At 37.7% G+C, this 9,340-nt stretch overlaps 1 protein-coding gene across 1 annotated transcript in view; it reads left to right on the top strand.

The window, feature by feature from the left end:
* Nucleotides 1-3,002: 3,002 nt before the first annotated feature.
* The window catches only part of LOC131438003 (A disintegrin and metalloproteinase with thrombospondin motifs like), a 432,210-nt gene continuing 425,872 nt past the window's right edge, over nt 3,003-9,340 (top strand). The window contains exon 1 of the mRNA XM_058607737.1: nt 3,003-4,761. The gene's annotated coding sequence lies outside the window, so the exon portion shown is untranslated. The remainder of the gene's footprint in view (nt 4,762-9,340) is intronic.

Genomic DNA, 9,340 nt, shown 5'->3' with positions numbered 1-9,340 from the left:
AGGTAATATGTGAAAATTAGAGAAAAACAACACTCAATTTATCTGAAACGGCTGAACCGATTTTAACAAAATAAGATTCATAAAAAAGTCTTATAGTTTCCAAAAAAATTCTCGAACATTTTATCGGGATTTGACTTCCGGTTCCCGAACTAAGGTGTGATAAGTAGACAATTATCTATGGATGGAACGATGGTCAAAAACAGGTACAAATTCCATAAAGCTGTCTGATAAATTATTCTAGTTTGCAGAGCTTGTTAGTTTGTGGGCATAAAAACTTAATTCGGTACTACTAGTTCCCTCTTTTACTGTTCTGGAAGCATCGTAAGTGGCGAAGAAAAACTCCAAAAATAGAATTCGATCTCTTCGATTTCTCTGCGATGCTTGAACCGATTTTCACAAATTTTGATTTAAATTAAATCTCATATTATCTTTAAAGCTACTGTGAAATATCATTCAGATCCGATCTCCGGTTCCGCAGTTACAGGGCGTCTTTATATAACAAGCATAGTACACATCCACTGTTTTGGCCGGATTTAGTGTCGGATACCTATGCCAAAACCACTCTCAATTGGCTTGCGGAAAAGGGTATAAATTTCGCTGAGAAAAATATCAATCCACCAAATTTCCCCTCAGAAGATTGATAAGGCAGCTGGGATCATGCAAGAGTTCAACAAAATTAGGTCCAAGCGTCGAAAACATGCGATGCAACACTTGTTTGGAACTTGATGAAGAGCGTTCGATCAAAAATTCAAGAAGGAATAACTTAAATTTCATCCGGTTTTCATTATGCTCTAGTTTCACCTCGTACAATAAAGGACCAATTTTTAGTTTGAATAAAATATCGTTTTTTATTATAATTTGAAAAAAAAATTGTGGATAGCTTATTTTCAATACACTCCTTACTTGTCCTATTTTGAACTGTTATGCAATAACGTTAATAACGTTAACGTTAAAAGTTCATAAGCACAGCTACTTTTTGCTTCTCAGAGGTTACTGGGAAGCTGTTAATTGATTCCCGCGGACCCACACGGACCGAAGAATTCGGCCAACATAAATAATTACCAACGATATCTGGAAGACTCTCATGCTGAATTACATTCACCGGCCATTACCGATCGCCAGCTGAAAGCTGGATTTTCCAGAATCCGCGACCCCGATACTACATTACATAATGATACTATTCTAATTTGAAGTTAGACGATAATTGAGATTAGAAAATACCCTTGGCATCTTAGAGCTTAAGCAGTGTGCCTTAATATTATATTATATTATTGAATAAAAAAAAGGTGTTAATTGAGATAATGGTGGTAGAAATGTTCCAAAATAAAGAGATCAGAGATCAAACTAACCAGATTTGACGAGAATACCGTAAAAATTTTGTTCATGTTTAGCTCTATGATGACATACTAGCATACTGTCTCCTGGAACTTTTTGCAGTGTTATCTTCACGAAACATTTCCGAGCAACACTGGGTAATTCAGCTAGCGTTCAACTAAATTCTATTCATAACTCAGCCTACTCTATCCTAAATTTATCATTCACTTTCCGCTGGACTTTTGAGGAATACTTTGCTCAAAATGAATCGAGTCCATTAGAAAATGAAATCAATTCACTATTTTTTTAAGGGTCAATCTTTTTTCCTCGGTTAGTCAACCTGTTTTCAAACTTGTTATGCAAAAAAAAATCAGTATAAAAAAAAAATGATCAGTATCTAATGGGGAAAATAGATTGGAAAACTGACATGCGAATGCAAATATGTAATGAAAAATCGCAAAAATGTTACCGCAGAGGCGGGGCTCGAACCCGTGGCCAACTCCTACGCGGGGAAATTGTTTTACCAATTGAACTACCCTGCATATAAAAACACATGAAGAGATATACCAATTTATTAGAAGAACCAAGCATGCTTTGCTGTACTTGGTCATCACGGCATTCACTTGCAATCCCGTTCATGCGGTAACATTTTCACGATTTTTATTACATAATTGCATTCGCATGTCAATTTTCCAATTTTTTTCCCCGTTAGTTACTGATCATATTTGAAACTATCTCAAAACGGCTCTACGTCTTAACAAAGATCAAAACATAAATCATAGTTATGCATTGATTTCTCATTTAAGTTTCTTAACCAAAGTAAGTATCATTTGATAAATTAGTAAGTGTTTCATTTGATAAATTATAACAATTGAGCCCTTGAATGCAGGTGCGATGCCAGTTGAATGACAGTAGGCATTTAAGGATTAAAATCTGTAACAAAAAAAAAAAAAACACAGAGACAAGATGAAAAGTGTCATTCCGAAAAATGCTTCCATCACTGATAGTTGATAACAACAAAGAACCGCTCACGCAAATCACGATCACGAGAGCTACATTACCTCATACCCGACCCACGGACTCGACTGGTGAACATGCGTCTCAGTGGTGAACACTTTGTCGCACCTCACTAACTCGACCAGTGAGAAGACTTAATTTCCATTTTCATGAATACCCAACACTTCTCTAGAGAGTCGATATTAGCCTTTTAAAAAAAAACCTCAAGCTTTTCCTTTCGTTCCATCGCACCATTCCCGTGGTTTGATCCATAATAGCTTAGTGCTTTTGCTTGCGACCAAGCCTCGGTTGCTGTTGTTATTGTTACTGCTGATGGTGGTGGTAGATTTATGTTTGTGGTGTGGTGTTCGTTCGTTTGCTGATCGTGTTGCTTGTGCAACGAGCCGGGCCATGCTGAGGTGACCACAACGGTGAACCAGCGAGCAACAGTCCGTTGCTGCTTCGGGTTGCGTTCAGGTCAGACTTTGTGGAGGAGGTGTGTGCGCGCGCAATCGTGCGACATCACGACGACGAAACGACGTGTTGCGCCGCCTTGTAGAATAATCTCTCAGAAGTCGTTGGCAAAAAAAAGGTCGTCTCGGTTTCGCCGCTCGCTGCACAGGTGTAGTTGTGGCGAGGTACGTGTGCTCACCGCCGAATCGCTCGGGTCGACCTGACCATGTTGAGTTTCGCATGCGATCACTTAGTAGATTGCTGTGAGCAACCGCGAATCGATCGCACCTCGAACTCTCGGACGGAAGGTGTCTCCGATCGGGTTCAGATTTTTATGGATTAGTTAACGTGTAACCGTCGCCCCGATAAGCTCGCTGTTCTGAAAAGGTGGTGCGGATCTTACCGAAGTGCAGTTAATCGCAAAAGAACAATTCTCGGAGGTGTTCTTAGCTGTTGTGATTTAGAGACAAACAAAACAATAGATGGATGTTGTGTGTCCGAAAATATAGTGGAAACTAAGTTCAAGTTTGACTAATTTTGGTTGATTTTTTGTACAAGGAATCGTTCGAACAAAGTAACGGTAGGACGGTGGACAGAGTGGGAGAAAATGATTTGATATTCCTCTCAAAAAACGACGCAGCTTCTCAATCAGTGAATCGAAGTGTTTTGTCTTTTCCAGCTATATCAACAACACGATAAACTTTTTTCTTGCCACTCAGCTGACCAGCGTGCGTACATAGGAATAAAAGTGAAGTTGTGCACTTTTCTTCGCGGCCAGTGAAGGCAAAATAAACTGCTAATAAAAATATACACATAAAGGAAAAACTTGGTTCGAGTCTCGCTGCGCTGCACGAACTGTGTGGAAACATACAAACGAACGGTTTGGATGGTTAGCAAAACCAGCTGAGAGTGACCGTTTGTGGACCAAGTTGCTTAGCAGTTCGGCTCTAGTGAAGTTCCACTTTGTCTAGTCTCTATCGTGACAGAAAAATAAAATCAACATACGCTCTAAGTTGCGAAGAGCCGCGCGGTGGACTCACCTTGCATACGAGAGTTGTGCGATCATCATTTCCGAGCTACCTTGAGAAAAATTTCACCGTCTACCCAATAAACGCCACCCCCGATGCGGGTTTCTTCCTCACGGAAAGTGTTTTCGCAAACTCGAATGCACGATGAAATAGCAAGAAAAAAAAACATAAACCAAAACTGGTAATCTGAAAACTGAAATTACTCAATACAATAGAGCAGTGAAGTTTTGTGCAAGTGGTAGTTGAATGAGAAGCTCAGGAAGTGGACCGATTTGAGCTTAAAACTATACAAGATTGGACCCCTGAGACCGCTGTCGGTTTTCCTCCCCTTTCATCGGTCGAGTGGCGAGTTTTATGTAATTCTCTTCTATTTTCGTGCCCTGGTCCGGTGTCGGAGGAAAACGAAAGACGTCTGACCGGACTACGAATCATTGCCACCGCCGTCTGAAATCCGAACCGAAAGGTAAAGTGATCAAACGGGCAGTGAAATGTTGGGAAGCGTTCGATTAGTGAAATATTAGATAAATATTTTCCCGCAAGAAACTTACTCACAGCAGGGTAAAAAGTGGCAAAAATAGAGAAGAAATAATAATTTGATTTAGTGAAAACGGTAAAGAAGTATAATAGAAGAGCAAAAAAACAGATAACCGAAAGTGACCGTGGTCAAGTATGGGCAAAACATCGGTTTGCTCGTGAGCATAGGGATAATAGAACCGAGTGGATTATCGAAAGTGAAACGAAAAACCGAAGCGTTTGAAGAAGTTTATTAGGTGGTGCAGCGAGTTGTTTTTTTTGGTATGTAAACAGTGGTTTGATATTGATCGGAAGGAAATTTTTTCGGTTGGTGAATCTTGGTGATCCTATCAATTGTTCGGTCGAAAAACAGAGCGGAACGCGGAGCCTGCTGTCGGTTGTTTTGGGAGGAAATAACATATCCATGATCACAGATTTTGGAGTTTGATTGAGAAATGTAAGTTATAATTCAATATATGAAGTTCTAATATTGCCACGCGAATTTTGAATGAACTGGGATCAATTTTACTGCATTTTTACATCTTCCACCAAATAAATATATCTAATTTTTGATGCTGTGAATAAACTGGAACAATGTACGGGTCCACTTGATTTTTTGATTTGGTGAAAAAATTACTCGAATTGCCGAAAACGTATCAGCAGGGATGCCAAGTACTGAAAACATTAAATCTGGTCCTCTCGGAAGAAAAAGTCTGGCAAAATCAAGCATATTTTATTTCTTTACAACTCGTCTTTAACTCGACTAGAAAATTAGAATCTCGTGCATAGCCACTTGATGTCTTACACAGACGCAAAGCTCAAATCTACTTGAGCGAAACTTAGTAACTATACTTATGTGTTTACAGTTTTTTATATTCTACTTATTTTACGATTTTCAACCATTTATTCTATATATATATTTAAAAAGAACTGCGAAAATTGCTATTTCATATGCAGAAAATAAGATTAAAATCACAAAATCTGGTTTGTTAGAGTGCCTGTCGAAATAAGTAAAATTTGTCATATGCCAAATATATCATGAACATTGGTGACCCTGCGTGTCGGGCAAACCAAAGCCTTGGTATTACATTCTACGCGTTGTTTCACTAGACTTTGCAATAGATTCTTAGTTGAAAAAGCATTACTTGGCAAGTGCTACGATCTTATTGATATTAGGAACCCTATCAGATCGGTGCTCGAACCTACTAGGTCTGATTTGTAATACCAGTATCCTGTGAATTGAATAAACTGACAGCTCAGGCCAAAGCATTGGGGTTATGAGATATTTCCAGGTCTTGATCGCGCTTGTCTTCAGTGAAAATTTTGGAATTAAACAATAGCCATTTGAACACCGGGTTCACCGCTTAAAGTTCATCAACTCATTGATGTCCCTTTACAAAAATTGTTATCAGACAGGGTTTTTAGTTATCCCAGAATAGCAATATATTGATGGATAACACAGTGCGTATTCAGAGCGTGTAGCTTATTGGAAAGTGACGGTTCTGCAGGTAAAAAGAGCTAATACCACGGGTATTTTTTTAATTAAACGTTTTCGGAAGTAGAATCTGTTGAAGTGTACACAGAAAAAAAGGAAGTTTATTAATCAAGGAAGTAAGTTGAATTGAAAATCTGCATCAAAACAATAATCGTTGTAAAAACAAATTGCAATGCATTGAATTATTAACTATTCAGCCGGTATATTGCAAAAACGCTTTGTATATTGAAAAATGAAAAAACTGTAGAGTAACTTTCGGATGAAAAAAATACCAATTCTGCAAAATTTTTAGAGTTATCGTTGAAAAATAAAAAATAATTCAAATGATTTGCATCCCTACAACAATATTTGTAATTTTTTCGGGGAAAAATAATGTTTTAGAAATCACGGTTTGCAGTCTCCACTATTTCTCAGCGCAAAATTATAATAAGTGAAAAAAATCCTAGTAGCATAGTTGTAGTAGATTTTTTTTTTCATTTTGGGTGGTTGTTGCGTGTGTGCACTTTTCGAAGATATTTGAACGCGTTCGATTTTTTCAGAGATGGCTGAACCGATTTAAACAACTTGGGCTCGTTTGAAAGCTACTTTTGGGCGATTGTTCAAAGATCAAATGGCTGTGACTTTTGGTTCCAGAGATATGATGATAAATTTTCATCCATTATAAAAATCGCCACACGAAAATTTTTCAACATCTTTGTATAGACGCCAAACAAAAACTAATCGTACGATATGCGTCAAAATTTGACAGAATGTGTATAAAAGTGTTGCCAACGTTGAGAGAATAAAAGTTTACCGATTGGACAAGTGCGGGAATTTTAAAATGAAAATTCCGGTTCTTTTTTTATCTAAAGGTATATATAAGGGTGCCAATATTTTGGGATCACCTCTAATTTCGTAAAGCGCTAGTGCTCAAAAGTTTAAGCACCTCGAAAAATGCCCTCATGCAAAATTTTAGCTAAATCGGACATGCGTAAGGGGTGCTGCCCGGCGGTTAAGGTTTAAAAATTTTCGATCTTGAAAAAGCACCATAGGGGGGAGTACATGAAATTTCCAAAATCGAACATTTTTTTTGATGCCGAAACTCTTAAAACTGCATGAAAGGTCGAGATTTAGTGTCATGTCAGAAAAATTTTTTTTTGAAAATATCAATTTTCTGGGACTTTGAAAATATTGATAAGTCCCAAAAAGTCGATTTAAAAAAAAATTTTTTTTCGAAATATCACTAAATCTCGACGTTTCATGCAATTCTAAGCCTCTTGGCATCAAAATTTTTTTTTCGATTTCGGAAATTTCATGTAAGCCACCCCCGCCCCCCTATGATGAATTTTCAAGATCTATGAAAATTCCACTCAAAAGGACTAAGAAAGGTTTTTTGGTTTAGCATCACTGTTCTCATACAAATAGGCAACGCAAATGTCAAGCACTAGTTTGGAAAAATGATGCTGACTGTGTGACATAAACACTGAAGCATGCTTTTGTGAACTACTCGAATCAATCTGAATCAATTGGTGTCAAAATTAGTATCCGAAATTATTTAATAAAAATATGAAATATATTTTCATGAGACTGTTATGAAAGAAGAGAAAGGCATTATCACACCACTAGATGGATTAAGAAGGGATTTTTTTCAATATAGTTACACACAGTTTTAAAATATCTTATGATTTTACATCTTGTTAGATGTCAGATGTATAAAGCGTCGGATGTTCATGTAAATTTACACTCAAGGGCATGTAAAATTGTGTAATTGTAGAACTGCTTTACTCGGATTCCAATGGAAAAAATAATAAAAAATCTATAGTTACCGCAACTTGAACCGATAGTCTTTAGCTGAACCAAAGAAGCAAATATTGGCTGGGCCGATAATTAGTATGCACAGCAAAAAATGCTCGCTTACGCAAATTTACATACGACACAAAAAAAAGAGAACGTTATTCGTCATATGACAGAATCTTACTAGAATGTCTTGAAAATTTATGAAACATACCCAGTCTTTCAAGCACTTAAAAATATATCAGAATGTATGAATCATGTGTTAAATTAACTGTGAACATATTTCATTTTTGACATATAAAGATCTCAGAAGACCTAAATTTACACGATGTTTTTCCAAAGGTGTATATATAATGTCATACAGTTGCACTTGACTGTCCCAGAAAGTATGGACGTACTTTGATTTCGCTGTAAATAATTTACAAGTGTTAGATATTCAAATTTTATTCGATAAACTGATAATATTAGACTACAACAACAGAATATTATTCACAACATTTGCTACTTAGCCATTGTAGATAAGCTGGCGCACCTTCTTGCGAACGTTCCTCATTAAATTCCGTACGACTTCTTGGCGACAAGTTTTGACACTTTTTTCCAATCTTTTTTGAACTGTTGAATGGTTTCGGCTGCCGAGACATGTTTCCTAAGATGTGCCTTCGTTAATGCTCAAAACTCCTTAATTGGTCGAAGTTGTGGGCAGTTTGGTGGATTCATGTCTTTTGGGACGAAAGTGACATTTTTGGTAGTATACCATTCTACCGTTGATTTCGAGTAGTGGCAAGAAGCAAGATCTGGCCAGAAGCAACAGGATCCTTGTTGCTTCGAATCATGGGTAGAAGTCGTTTTTGTTAACATTCCTTGATGTATATTTCACTGTTCATTGAAGCAGTGGTGATGAAGGGTTTCGAAATCTTACCGCAGCTACAAATTGCTTGTCAGACCGTTGCTTTCTTACCAAAAAATTTCAATCGATGTCTCGGACTGGTTTAACACTTGCCTTCTCGCACCGTTTAATATTGTGGTCTCGGCAAGGATTTCTAATCGAGTTTCACGTAGGTTTCGTCGTCCATGATTATGCAGTTCAAATTTCCAGCAAGAATCGTATTGTACAGCTTTCGAACCCTCGGCCTGATCGATGCTTCTTGTTTCGGACTACGTTTTGGTTGTTTCTGCCTCTTATAGGTTCGAAGATTCAAACATTCTTTAGCACGAAGAACATTTGACTTCGAAGTGCCCACTTTTCTGGCCACATCCCGAACTGAAACCTCCTTCTTTTGCTCGAACGCCTTCAGTATACGTTTATCCAACTGAGGGTTAGCAGGACCTTTTTTTCGACCCGTTTTCGGTTTATCCTCAAAGGTGTTATCCTCACCAAATTTCCTGATTGCATTTCACACGGCTTTTTCATTTACTCTTTCCATTTTGCTATCTTTCTCAGTGACAGTTCGCGTTCTGTGTACCATTTGTACATAATTTTTCGACGTTGCTCTGCTGAAAGTCCACGCATTTTGAAACAAACTTATGAAAACGAATAAACAACTGCACAAGTGGTTAGAGAAGAGTGTAAACAACAGGACGCAGCCATAAAAATTGACAGATTCTGAACCATTGCGAAATGGCAGCGGTTTTTGGTTGCGTCCATGCTTTCTCGGACAGTCTTCAATTCCTCTATCCTTCAAATGGACTTTGATACATTATATATCAGACGCCTGTAACACACGACAACGAGATAATATGATATTAATCGATAATAATTTCCCGTAAC

This window comes from Malaya genurostris, chromosome 3, assembly GCF_030247185.1.
Source record: "Malaya genurostris strain Urasoe2022 chromosome 3, Malgen_1.1, whole genome shotgun sequence".
Taxonomy (NCBI): Eukaryota; Metazoa; Arthropoda; class Insecta; order Diptera; family Culicidae; genus Malaya; species Malaya genurostris.
Note: the sequence above shows the minus strand (reverse complement) of the source record. Positions and strands in the feature narration are given on the sequence as shown.